The sequence below is a fragment of the Bos grunniens genome, chromosome 7, assembly GCF_055505025.1.
Source record: "Bos grunniens cultivar Pamir isolate PY7600 chromosome 7, Bosgru_T2T1.0, whole genome shotgun sequence".
Classification (NCBI taxonomy): domain Eukaryota; kingdom Metazoa; phylum Chordata; class Mammalia; order Artiodactyla; family Bovidae; genus Bos; species Bos grunniens.
In genome coordinates this window covers 88,455,702-88,477,857 of record NC_141171.1, presented here as the reverse complement: position 1 = coordinate 88,477,857, position 22,156 = coordinate 88,455,702, and the positions used below count along the sequence as shown (strand labels likewise).

The 22,156-nt window shown below is 38.7% G+C and overlaps 1 protein-coding gene across 15 annotated transcripts in view; it reads right to left on the bottom strand.

The window, feature by feature from the left end:
* The window catches only part of LOC147369943 (uncharacterized), a 172,589-nt gene that overhangs the window by 117,600 nt on the left and 32,833 nt on the right, over positions 1-22,156 (bottom strand). The window contains exon 4 of one of the 15 annotated variants that reach the window (XR_015168137.1): positions 12,998-13,060. The exons of 13 other annotated variants lie outside the window; for them this stretch is intronic. The gene's annotated coding sequence lies outside the window, so the exon portion shown is untranslated. Of the gene's footprint in view, positions 1-60; positions 1,577-12,997; positions 13,061-22,156 lie in introns of those variants that run through there. One more of the 15 variants, XR_015168140.1, reaches the window with a different exon arrangement.

Sequence of the window (22,156 nt, the reverse complement as noted above, 5' to 3'; positions counted from 1 at the left end):
TGAAACTAATATTGTAAACCAACTGTATTTCAATTTATTAAAAAAGAAGACATTACAATCTACCAAAGAATTTTTTTATTTGTATCAAAACTTCTGAGAATTAAGTCTTGGAGGGCTGGCGATAGGAGAAAAAAAGATCACCTTTTGAGAGGAGTGATGGCAAATGACTTCAATTCTAAATACAGTACCATGTCATTAATGAGATGGTGCCAGATGTGGCTTCCCGGATGCAGCTGGTAGTAAAGAACCCACTTGCCAATGCAGAAGACCTAGAGAAACAGGTTTGATCTCTGGGTCAGGAAGATCCCCTGGAGGAGTGGATCTTGCAACCCAGCCTAGTATTCTTGCCTAGGGAAATCCCATGGACAGAGGAGCCTGGCAGGCTACAGTCCACAGGGTCACAAAGAGTCAGACACAACTGAGTAAATGACCACTCACTCCCACATGTTAATTTTCTGAATAAATATTTCTTGAGGATATAAACTAAAACACTTAAATTGTAACCATTTTTATTAAATAGTTTCTAAAATGTTTTCTAAATGCTCTTGCCTCCATAAAAAAAAATCTTTCAGTTCAGTTCAGTTCAGTCACTCAGCCATGTCCTACTCTTTGCAACCCCATGGACTGCAGCATGCCAGGCCTCCCAGTCCATCACCAACTCCCAGAGTTTACTCAAACTCATGTCCATTGAATCAGTGATGCTATCCAACCATCTCATCCTCTGTCGTCCCCTTCTCCTCCTGCCTTCAATCTTTCCCAGCATCAAGGTCTTTTCCAACGAGTCAGTTCATCGCATCAGGTAGCAAAAGTATTGAAGTTTCAGCTTCAGCATCAGTCCAGTGAATATTCAGGACTGATTTCCTTTAGGGTGGACTGGTTGGATCTCCTTGTTGTCCAAGGGACTCTCAAGAGTCTTCTCCAGCACCACAGTTCAAAAGCATCAATTCTTCTGTGCTCAGCGTTCTTTATGGTCCAACTTTCACATCCATACATGACTACTGGAAAAACTATAGCTTTGACTAGATGGACCTTTGTCAGCAAAGTAATGTTTCTGCTTCTTAATACACTGTCTAAGTTGGTCATAACTTTTCTTCCAAGGAGCAAGTGTCTTTTAATTTCATGGCTGCTGTCACCATTTGCAGTGATTTTGGAGCCCGAGAAAATAAAGTCTGTCACTGTTTTCATTGTTTCCCCATCTATTTGCCAGGAAGTGATGGGACCAGATGCCATGATCTTGGTTTTCTGAATGTTGAGTTTTAAGCCAACTTTTTCACTCTCCTCTTTCACTTTCAAGAAGCTCTTTAGTTCTTCTTTGCTTTATGCCATAAGTTTTTCTCTTATGGCAGAAAAAAATCTTTTAGAATACACAATTTAAATTTTTTGTCTTATGTCATCATTGTGAAGCTCCACATTGTACTATACAATTTTTGTCCCTAAACATTATTATACAATGTTTGTCCCTAAAGTTGGTTGCTTTCTCCTTCAATTCCAGGTTCTCCTTTAAGATATTACTGCTGTTGCTCCTCTCACAGACGATGTATCTAATATCATTTCACCTTCTCCCTTCCAATCTGCTCTGAGATAGAAAAAGATATCTAAATTTGTTAATTTACACGAAATAATCATTGATATGACTCCAGATAAAAATCTACTATAGAAATTCGCTAGAAGTTTTGCAACTAGATTTTCTACCAAAGAGCTTAAGTTGCCAAAAGCTCAGTAGTCAGGTAAGGACTTACTGCAGCAAGTCCTGACCACCTTGACACTATTTTGTAAAGTCAAGAAATACATACACAACTGAAATTTGAGTTGACGACCAAATAAATTTCTCCTTAATAAGCATTTATGTTTTGAGGCTAATTTGTGTCTTAAACTTCTCTAATGCCACCTCATATTTGAACACTAGCTTACAACTTACAAATAACTTCCACATATTATAGGATTCCATTTTCCCTTCATACCATGAGTATGTTTGGCTTTTTCGGGGAACAAGGAACAGAAACATATTCAAGCTACTTTAAACTAGTATGAGGCATTACAGAATCTTTAAAATAAGCCAAATGGACACAGGATCTTACTCAGAGATGGGAAAATAGGTCAGAGTACTGTCAATCCACATAGTCTGATTATCACATTCTCACCTCAACACCGGGAACACATTTCTCCCTTTGCTGCAACTTCACCATTATTCTCACTGTTTTGTTACTTTAGTGAATTCTTAGTAACACTCAAGATTACTTAATAAACTATTTAAAAAATATTTTTAGTGTTTATTTTAAAACTTAATAAAAACATTGTATAAAATACTATTTTAAAGCAATAAAAATATTTTAAATATTTTCATTATTATATGAAAGATTACATGCTGCATACTTTAAATAACCAAAAATAAGATGGTACTTAACACTCAGATACACACACATACATACAAAATGATTCGCTAGTAAAAGGAAAAAATATTGAGCCTTTGTGTGTGAAACCTTTCTGGTAAATCACAAATAACTTTGCAACTTCTACCTGAGTTTCTCTACATGGCTGGTGTTCAATTAAAGACACAGATTTGAGAAATTATAGCTATTATTTGGTCCAGAGAAAGAGAAATTATTTAGTAATGCAACTCCGACTCCTGAAACATCAGAGTTTCTACTCTGCTTGTCGTCTTGAGTGCAAACTGAGCGCTCTATTCCATGAGGTGCTTTCACTTAGGAAGGACCACTTTTTTTTAGAAAAGAAACCCCCAAATCTTAACCAGAATATAGAAGTTGTCAGGTACGTAAAAGTCAGCCTAGAAGCATCAACACCACAGTCTCCTCGGGGGGCTAAGGGAATATGTACAGCATCGTTTCACCAGCTTCCCTGACTAAGTCCACTTTTATAAAGCGTCAGCCTTGGTATCTTGAAAAAAGAAGCAACTCAAAAGGAAGTGTGGTGGAAATTTCCAAAATACAGGGAGTCTGTTTGGATAAAACCAGTGAAGACAGGCTTCTATATTTAATGATGGGGCCTGGGTTGCCTGTCTTCTGTGATCACTGGCTCTGTGTGCTACACTTTGGTGAGTTTATGATGGTGTAATCCTCCCATGAATGAAGCCCTCCCTCCTTCCAGTGCTGTTTATTCTTAGCTTGTGCACACAAAGAGCAAAGAAAGCCGTCAACAACACATCCAGTTTATACACTGAACGCTGCTAAGAGCCTTGCTGACTCAAGTGAACCAAGACGCTCTTGTGTCCTGAACATCCTTCCTTCATTCATTCACACACACACACAAATATTTACCCTGCACCTACTATGTGCCAGGCACAACAACACAAGAGGTTAACCGGGGAAAAGTGAAGATCAGGGACACGGCAGTGGTAGTGACGGAGCAGAGAGGGAAAAACAGTTTGTTAATAAAAGGGGAGATTCTTTTCCTGACATCCTGTAAAAATGTGTGGCTCTAACGTGTCAGTCATATTAATTAAGCTTGTTTCTAATTTGAACCGTAAGATTCAAGAGAAAGCACCCCATGTTGATGGGCCTTTCTTATTCTCACCAAAATTCCCATAATAGCTGAAAAATAAATCTATGGTAGTTCTCCAAACTGTCAAACCTAAAGAATATCCAACTCCATATGTTTCAAGAGCAGAGAATGACGGAGCTAATGATTTGTTGCTTTTTACAAAACAAATAAATAAATTTCATATGGGAAGATTCCCTAGAGAAGGGAATGGCTACCCACTCTAGTATTCTTGCCTGGAGAATCCCATGGACAGAGGAGCCTGGTGGGCTACATACAGTCCATGGGGTTGCATAACTGAGCAACTAACACTTTTGCTTTTTCACACATTGTCCATTTTACAATTGGAAAATAAACAGATTAAAATGAATACTCTCGCAGCATCTAAAGTCTAATACTTTGGAAATAATCATAATCATTGGGGAAAAGAATTGGCAGAGAGTAGAAGACAAGCACTTTTTAGTGGGAATTTGGAAGAGTTATAGATGACTTTTCATGTTAAAAAATGAAGGGGAAAAAATTAGTAGTTCTAGCCAATGGCAGGCTGTTCTAATGATGAGTCTGTGAATTGGGATAACAGAAATTGCACTTGTTCAGAAAATATTTTCAAGTCACGATTTCTAGAAGTTACCCCACTTATCACTATGTCAGAATATTTTCCTCCAGTCCGTTAGAAGCAGGTTTTGCCTCTGTGCTGCCTTCAAGGATTCCAAAGGTTCACTCACAATGTCAGACTACAATAAAATTCAGCATAATGTGAACCGCTCTGTGATATTGCCTTTCCTTACTGCCTTTCAGTTACACTATTCTAAATGCAATAAAGGAGAAGTTGTTCTGAATGGGACAGAGAGAGAAATGAGTGCCATTCCCTGAGTTGAAAAGTCACAGACTGTAATATGCTAACAGCTTAGAGGAGAATTTCTTATATTGATGGCTGGTTATGCGTGCTGGAACATCTGAGTAACCTGAAAAGCATACGGGATTGCCTCTTAACACATTGTGGCGGTTTTTATTTGGTATGCATTCCACAATGGGCGATAAAAAAGCAGTTATCCCCACCAGCTGCAAACGTGTTGATGCGTTTTTCTGGAGAGGAAACCCAAGCAAGCACTGTGGACACAGAAGAGGCAAAATTTGTGACCACTCGCTCTGCTGAGTGGCCCCTGTGAAAATGGGGTGCTCCTTTTTACATAGAGGCTTGACTCAGCAACAGGTCAGAGCTCGGGAAACAAGCGCTGCCCAAGATATTCAGGGGGCCATAAACCCAGGAATGCTCTGAGAGCTGCCAGTGGGGCCCCAGAGGATTCTGAGCCGTCTGCACACCACCTTGGCACAGGACAGGCCTGTCTCTTTGCATTCATTAGCTGGAGTTGAGTTTCTCGACGGGAAGGCAAGAACACATGAAGAAGTCTTCTATGCCTTCTGTGAACACGCAAGCAAAGCAGGAACTTGAGGACAGCAGCACTGATCTCTGCAGGTGATGTCCGGAGCGTGCCAGACATGAGAGGCAGATTTAAAATACTTCAGCATATATAATAGTTATTTTACATACACGGTCATCTGTTTATTTGAAGATGAAAAGAAGGACTGCCAGACAATTCTGACCTAAAAATACCACTCACCCCAGTCATTATTGTAAGTGTTTCCTTCACCTTCTAAGGAAAAAAGAAAAAAAGGAAAAAACTTAAAAAAAAAAAAACACTCAAAAGTAACATTTCAAGGGTAATTATACTCATATTTTGAAGTAACTTATCTTAAGAATATGAATGATTCCTGTCCACTCACATCTTGGGTAGTTTCGTGCAGAATTCCCACTAACGATCCCTTTGCCCAGTACTTAAAATAAACCCATCTATTCCTTCTCCCAGAAAGAAAATAGCAGAAATCTCAATGGTCACAGTGAAATTATCCCCTATGACAGAGTGAGTCAGCTAAGTCACAGTAAGCAAAAGCTCACTTCTTTGAAAACTTGCTCCCTGTCTTCCTTGCAGGGAACCTGCACCCCTGATGTATGACTGCAAAACAAACCGCTTGACTTCACTATGTGCACCCACCACAGTCTGAGCAAGTGCTATTCAAACTTACTGTTTATGAATGAAATTATACTTTCTTACTGATTTTCACCATAAAGTTAAAGTGGCAGACCCACAGAAAGGAGTTTGTACTGAAACATTTTTAATTTCAGTTAAGAGCTTCAACATTTGCCTCAATGGACAATATTTGTGACTTTTTTTTTTTCATACATAACCATTAATTCTGCAAAACAGCAGATTCTGTTCACTTATTATAACAAAAGTAAATATCCACAATTTCTTATATCACGGACAGTTTTCCTTGAATGTTATAAAGGCATGCTGACTACACCAATTTTATAGTTATCCAGTAAATGCTCATTTGTTAGAAAATCTTTATGAAGATTGTATTGATTAGAATCCACTAGTCTTACCAGTAATTTTACACATAATGTATTCATTTACTATCACCTTTTTCTCTTCCATTCTACTACAATTATTAAAGGTTTAATAGATGCAAGTTTCATGATATATCTCAAATCTGATGGGTTGATTTCTTAATCATATCCTTTTTATTTAAATCAATAAAAAAGAATGACAAAATACCTATTATTTATGACATACTTTTAATTCATGCCAATGAAATAAATAACTTTTACAAAGTAAACCCAATTTTTCTGCAAATGTTTCAAAAATTTTTTAATTCTTCACCATAAATATTGAATTTCCATATTTCTAAAAGTTCATTGGAAGCTGTCCAGCCAACAGAGAAATTCTGATTAAAATTTAAAATCTCCAGTCTTCCTAGTTCTGGGCAGTGTATTTACTAACACAATGGTGTGTTGTGTTTTAAGAAGCACAACAGGAAACCATCAGTGAGTGCGTTATAAATCCCTCTTAAAGGTATAAGTGCGAGAAAGGCAAGAAGTCTATGTACAATGCCATATGATGAGCCAAATATAGTTAAGAAATGTCAGGTTCGTGCCAAAATTTTACTGAATGGTTATCTTGGTGGGATCAGCTGCCTCCATCAAGACTGTACCCAAACTGACAACCTCAGAGCGATAAGAAACCAACTTGGCTCCACTACCCAATGAGAGCCAGAACCAAACATCCTGAGAAATTCCCTAAGGAAAAATTACCAAGAGAGATCACAGGAAGTTAGGACTGAAGAGAACTTTAGAGGTCACTGGTGAGGAAAACAGCTATTTTCATGGAATAACATAAGAGTTAAAGAAACCATAACATCTCTATAATTTAAAAAATTAACGAATATATAAATTCAAATAAAGGACTTGGAAAATATAGGTCCTATTAAAAAAAATTAGAGGTAACTCCAACATGATTCAGTAAGTTAATTATATAACTAGGATTTAGTGATTTTTAGAACTTAGATAATGAATGAATAATAGAAAAATTCAGAGCTTCCAGCTCTTACTTTTAGAACCCTTCTCGCCACCTTTTGTTCTCTTCCAGGCAGCCACCTCTGTATTTCCTTAGGCCTATATTTATCTCCTTAGGCCTATATTCACCAAACTGATCAATGATTTCAATTAAACTGTAGCTGTTTAGTATGTTAATCTTGCAACAGGTATTTCAAATGAAGACTACAAGGTCTCAAGACCTCAAGAAATGACTAGAAGAATTTTCACTATCGACGAATAATGATAACTATTGACAAACAATCTTTAGTTCACAAAGGGCTTCAAATTTGTCCTCAGGGATAGCCATCTAGTCACATACATGTAACAGTCCTTAGTGTGGAAGTTACAGTATTATGGTGATAATGTTTTCAACCAAGATAAATGGGAAAGTTTTGTTAGAATTACCCAATTATTAGTCATTCACTTTGTAGAACTGCTAAATAATAATAAATACCACTCAGGGAAAGGCACCGTTTCTTCTCCAAAACATTTTCATGATGCAATTTGCTGGGAATGGGAAAAGAGATCGGTGGGAAGTATGTCTTCCCTCAAGAACATACGCATCTTACTAATTAAGCCATGTGTTGTAATTTTATCTAAGCAAGCAGGAATGCACATAAAAGCGCCTAAATTGTACCATAAGAACTTGATCTAAAACACAAGTGTGAAATAGAATAAGAACAGTAAATTATCACTAAGTGGAAGGTGGTTAACACTAGTAGTTCAAAATTCATAGTCAGCAAAGCAGTGCTAAACAACGAGAGCCCCAGGCACGTGCTTCACTTGGGTGGCGTAGTAGGACAGAACCACACATCCATGCTGAAGGATTCTGTCTGTGGAGGTTTACAACAGCCAGCGAGACAAGCAAAGAAACTCACAACGGGGAAGTTGTTAGAGGAGAAGCATCTTTGGATAGGGAAGATGGTCTCCATGAAGTTCATGGTCTAACGGACAATGTAAATGGTTCAGTTGTGTCTGACTCTTTGTGACCCTGTGGACTGTAGCCCACCAGGCTCCTCTGTCCATGGGATTCTCCAGGCAAGAATTAAGTTATGAAAACTGCATGGTTTCTGCAACAATCTTTACTGCTCCCCTGACCTCCTAAACCCATCGCTGCTCTCACTGGAGAGGTTTCCAGTGAGTCAGCTACAAAATCAGGAGTTGCTTCAAAGTTATCTTGAACTTCATAGTTACCTTGAACTTCCAGAGTCAATTTTTCCAGAATTAGTCAGCAGTGGAAGGCCATGCCCTGAGACCAGACAGACCACTAGTCTGACAGGTACTGAAGGCATCCAAGGAGTGGGCACACGGGGAAGTCAGGTGAAGACCAGGCATGTACTGGGAGCTCCATGAAGAACGAGCAGGAGCCACAGGGATTCAGAAGCAGAAGTTTTTATACAGGGGGAGTCCAAAGGGGGGAATCTGGGGAGCAGGCGAAGGGTAGTGAAGTACCCCGATGTTTAGCTCACATATTCATCCTGTGCTTAAAAGTGTGCTCATCTCTAAAGGCCCTCACAATGAGGTTTAGGAAAATTAAATGGTGTGTATCTAACCAAACAAAAATAGGGCAAAAGACCTTAGAACACAAAAAGAGAAACAGATAGGAGACAGTAGAGAAGACTGGCCCTCTACAGAGGTGAAACTAGATTAGCTAGAACTATATTGAAATATCCTACATATAGTTATCTTTTCATCTTCTATTTTTCTTAATGTTGCTTTCTCTGACATTCGAGAATCAGATTATCAGCTGGTATTTCTCATTTCTTTCATTTGCCTGAATCTACATGTTCAATCATCCCAAATTTGAGTAATTTGCCCCTTCGAATCTCCTAAAGGCATGTGAACAAACAAAAGCTTGTTAGAATTGGAACATAAGAATAAGTAGCCCTGTCTGAGTGGAAGAATGAGGAGCTCTTCTACCATAACTGACATTGGGAACTTATTTCCTTTGCATTTCTATGCCCTTTTGATTATTTCTTAATTCCTAGCTATCGTCTGAATGGTTAACCTGACCAGTTACTATGTGAAGTATTAGTATTTCAGGTTTTAGAGTTAATTTTCTCTACCAGCTTTAGTTCTGAGCTGCAGTGAATACCTTCAAATAAAAATTGTAGGCATGTGGTTCTGTTACATCTTTACGAGTTGCAATGTATCTAAATTAGTTCTTCTGTATGAAGTGTTATACTAAAAGCAATGATGCTGGCTCCACAAAATGAAGTGCACATAAAATAAACTTATTATTTAAGGTAAATGAATCCTTAAGGGCTCTCAACTGTCAATGATAGGTATGGAGAGCATTTCATTCGTAGATAGATTTCTCAACACGTCTGGTACATGAGAGATTCTGACGATAGGTGAACTCACAGTAATGGTTGGAGGCTGGGACACAAATACTACACAAAGCTACATCACCATCAACAAATAGTTAAATGGCATCTACCATAGGCCTGGCACTATGCAAGATCAAAGGAATACAAAAATGGATACGATATAATCCTTACGTTCAGAAGACTCACAGTCTAGCCTGAGGGATAAAGGTACCTTCAAATCCTGTACAGTAGGATGCACTATGAATAAATGCTAAAACAAACACAAAATAGAAGGATCTCATGCCTTTCTTGGGTGGTCAAGGAAAGTTTCATCAGGAAGATGTCATTTGAACCCCATCTTGAAAGTAAATACATGTTCCAAAGGTGGAGAAACTGAAATGGTTTCCTGGTGGAAGACATTCCAGATATGGGCAGAACATGGTAATATTCAGCCATTCTTAGATTGGTGTAGCTATGAAGAGGCTATACAGAAGAGTCTGAAAAGTCGATGGTGCATGGCGCCTTTCTGTGCCACACAGAAGAATCTAGATTTATCCTGGGGAGTGACAGTAGGTCATGGTTGCTTTTAATCACAATTGATAATCCATCAGAAAAACAAAACATACCATTTTAAACTTTGTGATGTATTTAGTAACCCTCTATCCTCCCCACCATTTAAGAGTCTTTGCATACTACCCTTCTCAAACATACAGCCAGAGCAGAGTAGCCCTGGAGAGAAAGCTTCTCCAGTTCTCCAGTGGCCATTTATTCTAACGTTACTTCCATCCCCAAACCCTGGCTAATATTCTGCAGCAAACCCAAATGACACAGAATAAAACCCACCAGTAAAATATTTCAGAACACTCGAATGTTCAGTAAAAGGAATTTCATCTTGCACACCCCAGAAAAACATAATAAAACTTTCATATAAGTATTTATAGCATGATTGATAACATTACTTTTGTCTCATGAAATTCTCAGTATCATGAGAAAGTTCAGAAGCAAATGAAAAGCAGTCACATCATCCTTCATCCACCAGTAAAATCCGGTCACCTTGCAAAGAGGAGTTTTATGGCCTTAAGGAGTGATAGGGTAAGGAGAAATACAATTGTTTGAGATACCTACATGATATATTTCTGATATCTCACAAAAGTCCCTAAAGAACAACTTATCTTCATTTCTCTTCTGACAACAATTGCGTCAGGAGATGAACTCAAATTGTGCATTAAAGAATGTGACTGTACGTGTCTACTCAGAGAAAAGAATTTCTTTTTATACTATTTACACAAGTAACGGTTTTATTTTCCTCACCCTTTGCTTTTGTCTATCAATAACATATCTACAACTGGATTGAATCAGAGTCTTGGGAAGATATTGGCAGTGAGAAGATCTGAGTTTTACGGACAGATTATGCACTTCTGGACTAACACACAAAATCAAAACCAAGGAAGAGGCTAAGACCAGAATGTCATAAATCTCATAAATGAGATATCATTATTCAAGTACAAAAAGTCATCATCAATAAAATGGTGATGAAATTTTACAAAATAAAAATGCATGAAAATCTGTAGGAAAAAAGAGCCATGTTTTTCCTGCCTGCATGCCCTTATCTATTCATACACATCTTGCTTCTCTTTATTTACTCAACTTTTTTTTATAAACCACTCATGCTTTTTTGGTCAGATGGATCTAAACACTGACTAGATTTGGTCAGATTTTAATCAGAAATTTCTCCTGTCTCACCCCTTGACTACATGAAAATAAAGATGCTAACTGTGGCAAATTTTCCACAAGAATATCTGCTTCCTAAAATGTTTAACTGACAACAGATATAAGACAGGTGTTAAAGGTTATCACAATTATATTGACTTTCATTTTATTCCATTAGCAACTTTTTGTTAACTTTTCAAATTATGCGTTGTTACCTTGACCCATTTTTAGATGCCTCATTGGATCTGAAAGGTAGTCATTTGGGACTTAAAATTTGAACTTTAGATGGTTATATTTTTAGTACAACCCAAAGGTGTTCATGGGAAAACGTGAATCTAGATTGGAAAATACAGAGGTGTTTTATGAAAGCCACTATCCTTTCTAGTTCAAGTCACTTTTCATCCTAAATTTTTCCTAAAATTAATTTTTCACTCATATCTTTAGCTAATTACTCATTTGGTTAATTGGATTAATTTTAATAGTGGGTTTTAAAATTGTGTCCCTTTGCTAACTGTAAGAATGAAAATATTTTAAAATGATGTATGCTAATTTAACATCGCACCATAAATGTATACCTTTAAAAACTTTTAAAGCACAAAGATTTTACACACTGTAAATGGCATTGCAGTTTCTACATGAAATTGTTGAGATTCAGGAATCATGAACCGTGCCTAAGTTCTTGGAAACTATGTGTCTGCTATGGTGGCTGTTGGCTCCTGCGAATGGAAAAAAGTGCCACAGAGAATTTCAACCAACATGAAGCAACTGTTCCAAAGAATGTGGTTTAAGATTTTCAAAGACCAGTCAGACAGTTAAAGCATGCAGCTGTACTAGAAGGTGACCAAGAATAAGAATAGATGAATCAAATAGCAAATGCATTACAAGACAGGTTTGAATTGCCAGGACTGAGTTAAGTTTTGTATTTTTACCTGAAGAACATTCACATTTTAAAAGAAACTGAATTAAAATTGTATCAACAGACATACAGTAAATTTCAAAACTGAGCCGTGGTCAACAAAATGATAAATAAATCATGTCCAAAGTCAAAAGTTATCTTGACAATGGGAAATACCTAAACCCTGTATGTTCTTTTGAGGACTGCACATATGACAATTTTAAGTCATGCTAAAATTCAACTACAAAATTCTCCCAGAATAAATTAGCTTCCAAAAATCAAACATTTTCAGAGAGCCTATAAAAAAAAAAGATAAGTGTGAAATGTAGGCCTTCTGTGGAATCACCAAAATCTCTCAGCTCTTTATTCTTCTTTCTAAAAAGTTTCCTGCTGAAATATAATTTAGAGAACACACAGAAAATAAATGTAAGATGGGCCAAGAAAGTGTGAGGGCTGAGACTACAATGACAATTTAGAGAATGTACATGTTATTAAACGTCAACTTGTCTCTTCTTGGTGAACATAACTCATTATTTCCGAAGGAAATCAGGCTTGACCCACACCATTGTGAATTACTTATATAAATTAAATATGCCACTTCTATAGAAAACTTAGGTCAGCAGCAGATGTTGGTAAATTCCTACAGAAATGCATGCCCAGAGAATGTTTTTTTTTTTTTTTTTAAATGGCAGAAATCTGCTAGCTATTCCTGCCTTATCTGCAACAGCTGAGCAATCTTGCAGTGCCACGCGGAGACGGAAAACTTGGCTCAGATATAGCGTGGACAAGCTTGCCTTAATCACATTGCTCTTTTACACGTGCACGAGGACATCAACATTGACAGTAGAGAGTAAAGCAGCCATTTGCTGAAAACAACTGTCAACGTTGTCAAGTTTTTGGAACCTCTTATAATGTGATTTGTATGACAAATCTTGTGGCATTTTGTTTGTCAGCAACAGTAGTGAATTTCCATGTATCTGGGAAGGCAGGAGAAATGCTCAGAAGTGGATTCGGTTTCTTTACACAGACTGCGTTAAGGGAAAACAGTTATTAATTTTAAAATGACAGATTTCAAATAGATTGAGAAGTTTTAAAGTGGAATTTCATTTAAAATAATCACAGAAGTCTCTTTTTCCCCCCTTCCGCTCAAACCTTGAAAAACGGCAAGAGTCGTTCAATTTTCCCTTATTGCGCTTCAGGTCTTGCAAACGGTTCCTGTAAAAATATTAATATTTTAGAGACGGGAATCTGTGGCAGTAATTACTGGGGTGTGTTCTAAGTGACAACAGTGGGTTCAGTCCTTTCCTCCTGAATGAGGTGTGCACTGCCATGCAGCTCAGGAAATCGGATGTAACAAGTTATAACTAACCTAGCGCACACCAGTGTTATTCAACAATGTGCCTATTAAGAGATGATTACGGAGATCTTATGGTTCATTAGTTTTTCAACATTTCCTTTATTCCTACTCTAGCTGCGTTTTTCACACAGCTCTTCCTTAATGTGCTTCCCACGTCTGTCCTCGGCCAAGGTCCTCCCCCATGTGGGTGGACTCCACTTGGATAGGCCACATGACAGACGGCGTACCCCCTTCCTGCACCTGCCATCAAATGCCCTTGGGTGGGTGAGACCAACGTCCCCACCCAGCCAGCAAAATCTCGGGCTCTGCACCTCCTCACTGCTTCAGTTCTTTAGAAGAGATCTGATCAAATCTAATGAGAGAATCCTTTGTATGCCTCTTCCGCTAACTGGTTAAAGAATTCCAGAAAAGACAGTCTCTCCCCGTTATGATTCATTTCTCCTCTCCTCAAAATGTGCTCGATATATTGCCTAGAATCACTTTTGTAAATATTAGGTACTCAATGACTTTTTGAATTGAACTGATAAATAAAACTGAGACACAGTTGGAGAATGAATGCTTCACACTCTATAATACCCAGTTCCCCTTCCTTTTTTTTCTTCCCTTTATTTTTCTGGAAAGTCCTAGAAGAGGTGCCGAGAGTAGCAAGAGGAATATAATGCAAGTCACATAAGTAATTTAAAATTTTCCAGTAGCCATATTAAAAAATAAATAGAAATAAATGAATGAATTTCAATAATATTTTTATTTAACCCAATATATCCATTTTTTGTTGTTGTTTAGTCGCTAAGTCATGTCCCACTCTTTGCAACCCCAGTGACTGTAACCCACAAGGCTCCTCTGTCCATGGGATTCTCCAGGCAAGAATACTGCAGTGGGTTGCCATTCCCTTCTCCAGGGCATCTTCCAGACCCAGGGATCAAACTCTCATCTCCTGCATTGGCAGGCAGGTTCTTTAATGCTAAGTCACCTGAGAAGTCCCATATGTCCATAACGTTGTGTAGAATATTTCTGTTTCTCTGTAGTAGCTTTTAGAAATCTCATGTGTATTTTATACGTGCAGCGCATCTCAAATAGGACTAGGTACCTTTCAAGGGCTCAACAGCCCCAGTGGCTGGTAGCTACCAAACTGCACAGCCGAGTTCTAGAGGCCTCAGTTCTAGTAGCACTGCTTTGTCCACTTCCTTCTGTGACTTCAGGTAACTCTCTTTTCTATTGAGTCTCATTTTCTCTATTTCTTAAAAGGGCTTTAATAATTTCTCTCCTATTTTATCTGTAGCTTGTGATTAACGTGGAAAAATACATTTAAAATACATTTAAAAATACATTTTCTATTGAGTCTCATTTTCTCTATTTCTTAAAAGGGCTTTAATAATTTCTCTTCTATTTTATTTGTAGCTTGTGATTAACATGGAAAAATACATTTAAAAGTATTTTGAAAGCAAGGAAGTTCTCTCGAGTTTTTAATTGTTTGTTGTTATCTCCTCTTTCATTCCCTAGAAATCGCTCACTCCTCCCTTTTTTCTTTTCTTTTTACTGGCTGCTAGTTAAAAATCACATATGGTAAGTAAGGCTTGATGTGTTTTATGGTTTAAAAAACTACTGTCGTAAAGCATTAAGTCTTTCCTCTCCCAATAGCAGCTTACCAACCTTAACGATAACATCAATAGCTTGCCTTTTTTGTGGTCACTGTTTCTAAAAGACACATTCCCTGGTTCTGGCTTCCTTCTTCCATCTTCTAGCTGGGCTTTGATACTTCTAGACTAGAGCTTAGCTGAGTGTCAAAGATAATGCAGAGGAAAAAGACAAGACTTCCATACCAAATTAAACCTCTAGCTTATTCACTATTTTTCAAAACAGTTAAAATTGAAAATTATATATGTGGTTGAGATTTCAATCACCCCATTTTTAGTACAACCTAAAGGTATTCACAGGAAAACGTGGATCTAGAGTAGAAAATGAATTTTATGAAAGCAACCACCCTTTCTAGTTCAAGTCTCTTTCATCCTAAAGTTCTCCTAAATGACATATATAGCTAATATTTGTGGCTAATTACTTGCTCATGGGTAGGAAATGCCTGGGTAGGGAACCTCACTTCATATTCCCACTGTTCCATTTATTTAAGTTCGGAGAACATCCTTTGCCACACCACGATCCTTACTGGCTTTTCCCATGGCCTTTCCCCTCCAGACTACCTCACATTCATTTTTGTTCTCGCCATCTCTCTCTCCCTCCTTCCCTCTCTCTTCTTTCTCTGTCTCTCTCCTCCCCTTGCCCTCTCAGCCAACTCAGGAGGTGTGTTTTCAGACTAAAGCCACACTGTAACCACACCCTTTTCCTCCTCCTACCCTCTCCCTAGAGCAGCTTGTATTTATTATCTGGCAGGCTGGAAGCTGGCTATGGCCAAAGAACTTTGAACTTTTTGTTTGTTGGCTTACCAACAACCACTATCCTGTATACTATAAATATAACATTTAAAATACAAATTTAACATACAAAATATATTAAGTTAAAAAACATCTTAGAAGCATCTAGGAATACCACGAGCTGTCCAACTCGTCTGTCCCAATAAACAGCAATCTATCTGAACAGTGATCTAAACGTTGTGGGTTTTTCTGAATGCTTTTGAATATGATCTTAATCACCATTTCCAGTGATGTGTCTACATACCAGCTGCAGCCCTGCTGATTACAGCATCAATACCAATTGATTTTCTAACACATACTTGCAATGTCTATTGTATCTCATTGCACACTATACACTACTGGTAGTTAGCCAAAGCTAAGAGGAAAAAAAGATTTTGTGTACAGAACACACGGGCCCCCAAGAGTTTCATAATTCGCAGGAGAACAGAAGAATCAGGTACTCAATGTCAGGCTAAATGGTTTCTTACAGTTAATGTGTTTGGTGGCCACAGGCTCAAATAATTCTCTTGTACAGAGCCAGGGTTACTCAGCTGTATAATAACCTCTGAAGTCTCTCCTTCGAAAGGACTCAGGATTCATGGCTTTAATTTTGCCACTAATAATATGAAAAGTATACTCCATATAGTACTGAGCAAGCATTCACTCTCAGCTTCCACTATAATGAAATTCTAATTGTTTCTAAAGTTTAGGAAGGATAAAATGGTTAATCTCCGTGATGACAAAAGGAAGCCAGGAAAATAAAGTGACACACTTGAATGAACTGTGAGGAAATAAAGTGCACAACATGCGATAATGCCATGACTCCGTGTTATTGCGCATTTCTGGGCTGAAAAGATATGGCTTGATGGGTAATTTGTCATGCTGTGCAATAGAGAACAACAGTAAAGAGACTTCAGACAGAAGAAAATTACACAAATAGTAGGGTGGAAAGGTATAATTGAAGATGGCAAAAGATTGAAAGAAAGACATTTAAAATTACTGTACTGACCTACTAAATGCACTTGGGCGTGGAATCTTGGCCTCACAAGAAGAGGCATTAAATGACTGCGGGCTGTGACACTGCTGCGGAGTAATGCCAATCTCCCAAGCTCTCGGAGGAGAAAAACACAATGCACAGCTGAGCTTCAACAGCCTCAACCTGCTTTCTTTCCAAGAGGAGCCTGGGCTTCTGGTGAACTTAGGAAAAGTTTCCTAAATAAGTTTTGCTTTTTTAAAAAATTATGAGTAGATTTCATTTAGTATTTGGGGAGCTTAACTCCTTCACTTTCTGAAGTCAGTAAAGCTCCACTCTGTGAAACTGCAAAACCACCGTAATATTTTTATTAATGAATTCATGCAAAAGGATTTTGCTTCTCACATGTGGTTAAGTTTCTTTCACATTGAAGAGTCCAAGAGAGCAGCCTGATGCTGTGCAGAGCACATCCCTAAGTCTGAGGGCAGGAGACACCAGTACTAGCCCAGGCTCCTCTGCAGGCTCATTCGCTGCAAGGCTCTGGGCAAGTGGCTTAACTTCACTAAGCCCAGTCTTCTTCTCAGTAGAAGAAGGGAAAACACGAACCAGATACTTTCCGAAGATTTCTACCAAAGATTTGCATGCGTGCATACAAAGTCACTCTAGTCATGTGCAATTCTTTGCGACCCTATGTACTGTAGCCCGCCAGGCTCCTCTGCCCATGGAATTCTCCAGGCAAGAATACCAGAGGGGGCTGCCATGCCTTCCTCCAGGCGATCTTCCCAACCCAGGGATCAAATCTGCGGCTCCTGCGGCTCCTGCTTTGCAGGATGATTCTTTACCACTGAGCCACGGGGGAAGCCCACCAGTCCTGTTGTTCTACCCCAAACAGCAGAACCTCCAAAAAACTTCTCAACAAAGGTTATTTTCTTTTCCTTCCCAGGGTCTCAAAGCAGAGGATGTCCCAACCAATCATACTTTGTGATAGAGAAGGTTATTCGTCTCCTTTGCTTCCTTCAATTAGAGAATATGTGTTCACCTGTCACAATTACATAGGAAACTTATAAATCATTTGCAGTGTCCATTAATTACACAGTTCTTTCTATTTCTTACATATAACTATAGAACCATAATGTACCTTAAAAAGCTAATTTTTCCTAACAATGAAGAACTTATTAATATTACAGGAATGTGATATTTATATAAAGGAAAATGTTATCTTTGATGATAACACTAAATAAGGCATTCAGTTCAGTTCAGTTCAGTCGCTCAGTCGTGTCCGACTCTTTGTGACCCCATGAATCACAGCACGCCAGGCCTCCCTGTCCATCACCAGCTCCCAGAGTTCACTCAAACTCATGTCCATCGAGTTGGTGATGCCGTCCAGCCATCTCATCCTCTGTCGTCCCCTTCTCCTCCTGCCCCCAATCCCTCCCAGCATTAGTCTTTTCCAATGAGTCAACTCTTCGCACGAGGTGGCCAAAGTACTGGAGTTTCAGCTTTAACATCATTCCTTCCAAAGAACACACAGGGCTGATCTCCTTTAGAATGGACTGGTATTAAGTGGGAGCATTTTTGCAATTCTTATTGTTATTAATTGCCCCCCAAAGTAATTTCTTACAGAAAGCAGAAATTTGGGGTTATAAGTCCATGAACTGCTCAAAAATGTCTTCTAATGGGAACTGTCTGAAATATATTACAGGTTGGGTGAAAATGTGTAAAAATTATTTATAATTAATGGAACAGTGGTTTCCATGTTTAAAATAGTTTTTATAACTTAGAAAAAGCTAAATAAACTTTTTAAAGAGGTCTTAATCAATAAAGCAATCCTGTCTAGTTGATATCATAAGGAATTCATTAAATTAAGAGACTTCAAACTTGCAGGTACATTTAAAAGTATTTAGAAAGACTACACAAAACAGACTTGTGACAAACTCTGGGAAAACATCTAGAATTTGCTGTAGAGATCTTTAGAGACTCACTAGCCCACTGTAAAAAATCCTTAACATCACAAATAGAACTGGGGGTTAGATTTCAATATGAGATATCAATATTATTTTATATTATTATTACATTCTTTTTCTCCAAGTTAAACATTTCAGATATTCAATAGTTGGTGCTTTATATTTATAAATTATAATACTGGTGATAATGAGCAGCAAGTACTATATACCATTCTATCCAAAAGCATCTTTTCATTAATTTACTTCAATATACAAAGCTTACTTTAAAACTTCAAATGGAAAATGCAGTATAGTAGAATCCAGCAAAATCTTTCCCCAACTCCATGGTCCACTACTAGTATATTACACATCAAAGAACAGACAGAAAGGTAATTTCCGGTTAATATCAATAAAATCATATATGAATGTGAAAAGTCAAAGTGAAGTCACTCAGTCGTGTCTGACTCTTTGCGACCCCATGGAGTGCAGCCCACCACGCTCCTACGTCCATGGGATTTTCCAGGCAAGAGTACTGGAGTGGGTTGCCATTGCCTTCTCCAATCATTTAATTAGAAGCTTCTAAAATCATAAAACTAAAAGAAACATCAGAAAGTCACCTGAGCTGGAATTGTATCATATGGGTTTACCTTTTAAGAATGTGATGAGGAAAGACAGCATTCCAATAGACAAAGACTCATCCAACACATGAGTCTCATTGACTTTTATGGTCTCATCCTATTCTGGAACTGTGCAGTGTATAGATATGTGTAACTATGCTTAAGAAAAATCCTATCCAGACTAGTTCATCATATCAGAGTCAAAAAACTCCCCAGAATCTGCAAGACTCATGTTTCACTGCCCACATTTCATGACTATTTATAAGAAACCTAATCAGGACCATAAATGTTATTACCATTCTTATCAATGTAGAAATGAAGAGGTCCAAATTCTGTCATTTAATAAAAGAATATGTGCGTGTATGCTAAGTTGCTTCAGTCGCATCTGATTTTTTGTGATCCTATGGACTGCAGCCTGCCAAGCTCCTCTGTCCATAGGATTCTCCAGGCAAGAATACTGGAGTGGATTACCATCCCTTCCTCCAGGGGATCTTCCCGACACAAGGATCAAACCCATGTCTCTTACCGTCTCCTGCATTGGCAGGCGGGTTCTTTACCACTAGCACCACCTGGGAAGCCCTTAATAAAAGAATAACAGATCACTGATTCATTTGTACATTTAACAAGCACTTACTAGCTCCCTGTGATGCCAGGCAACATGCTAGGCACCAGGAATAGACGTGCAGTTAGACAGGCATGGACTCTGCCCTCACAGAGTCTAGTAGAGAAGAACAGGCAGTGAGCAAATAACAGTGAAGCGTGGTGAGTGGTTAAGAAGGGCTAAGTACAGGTAAGAAGGGGACCACACAAGGCTCTGTTACACCTCTCCTGCAAGACAAGGTGAAGCTGAGACTTGAGGAGTGAATAAGGGAGCTGCTTTTGTACAATGCACTCTCTCACGTCTATGTCTTTGCGCCCATGCCCTTCATTTCCTGCATACCCTCTCCACCGCCTTGTTCCTTCTCATCCTCCTGGATTTAGTTTGGGCAGCATCTCTTCAAGGAATCCTTTCCTGAATCCCTCATCTCCATCAGTCTAGAATGAAAATCCTCCCACACTCCCCACCCCACCAATGCTCCCACAAAACCCATATATAGCCATAACCACCAGTCCTGTAATTGCCTGCAAAGGCTTGGCCTCTTGGAGCTAATAAAATCCAAGACAAGATTTCTTTGAAGCTCTTGGGAAAGCCTTTCTAACTCTTCTAGAAAGACTCAGAAGTAGCCCCTCTTGCTTGATAGCTGTCTTGGTACTAGCCCCTTAGGAAGCTGTTTCACCAAGAAGGTAAGGAAAAAGGATGAAAGGAAAACTAAGTCAAAACTACTAGATTAGAATGTTCCTGAATTCCACCCTACCGCTGGACTTTCAGTGGTGGGGCCAACAAATTTTCTTATTCCTAAAGCCATTTGAGGTTGGGTTTTCTGTTACCGATAGTCTAAAGCATAGTAACTGACAGAAACATGATAGACGAGAATCATCTTTTTTCCTTAGCCTCCAACATACTATCTAGCCCATAACAGTTAGGCAATAAATGCTTCTTAAATACCTGATGTTGAAACTGAAACTCAATACTTTGGCCACTTGATGCAAAGAACTGACTCATTTGAAAAGACCCTGATGCTGGGAAAGACTGAAGGTGGGAGGCGAAGGGGACGACAGAGGATGAGATGGTTGGATGGCATCACCGACTCAATGGACATGAGTTTGAGTAAACTCCGGGAGTAGGTGATGGACAGGGAGGCCTGGCAGTCCACAGGGCCACAAAGAATAGAACACAACTGAGCAACTGAACTGAAATACCTGAACTAAGTAATTCAAAGAAAACATGTGACAGCAATGAAATCATAAATTTTATACCTAAGAAAACTGAAAACAAATCCAGTTTTAAACTAGGATTTTTAAAAGTGCTTTAAAACTGTAATTAGAAAGTATGACATTTTCAGAGCTTTCCTATAGGGTAGACAAAGCAAATCTTGTCCTCTTCTGTTCTAATCCTCCTCCCACCTGGCCTTTTATCTTGCCCTACTAAGCTCACAAGGCACTTCCTCTTACACCCTTACTACTCAGTGTCCTCATTTTTTTTAGCCACCCCACTTTCAAAATCCTATTCTCCAGAAAGAGCTGGTAAGCTCGCTCACTCTGAGTTCTATGGGTCTGGCTTATATGAAGTGTTAACATTTCAAGGGATATTTGTAAAACCCTCAAATTTTCATCTCTGTGCAACTCCAGGTTTCAGCAAACAGGTAAAGGAGGCATTTGAGGTGTCTGATAGCCAACTCTGTGGCTATGAAACAGCAGGAAGAGATGCCTGATTTCCTGGCAGACAAGGGTAACCCCAAACATTGTCATCAATGACCAGCCCTACAGCTCAACAGGAGCCTACTCTTGTTCCATTTTCTTAAGAAAAAATAATCCAATAACCAGTGAACCACATCTACCAAGTGATATTCATGCCTCTAAGAAGTTCTGACTGTAGACTTTATCCCTGGGATAGGTCTGTATCCCATTTGGAACCAAATACTACCACAAGCGTAAGAAGCATCTACATTAGAAATCCCCCTACCTTCAAATCCTATGAGGTAATAATAGACAATGCTTGAGTGCACTCCGGGAGTTGGTGATGGACAGGGAGGCCTGGCGTGCTGTGATTCACGGGGTGGCAAAGAGTCGGACACGACTGAGCGACTGAACTGAACTGACTGACTGACTCCAACACTAAGCAAACTCCGGACTCTTGTTTATAGACTCCAGACTCCAAGGAAAAGTAAACTCCTTTTAAAAAGAAGATGTCCCTAAAGTTTCAACCTAGAACAACTGCAAATTACTTTGGCTACCTTTTATTTTGCAAATCAGATATCCCAGGGCCACCTTTATTGCCAAACATAAAAGCATCCCACTGCACACCTCAACAGAATTGCCTGTATATCCTTAATGTCTCTTTAAGCAATTTTATGCAGTCAGCACCCTATACATTAGGAAAGGAATGGATGTGTGCTTTATGGGTTTCTTATAATAG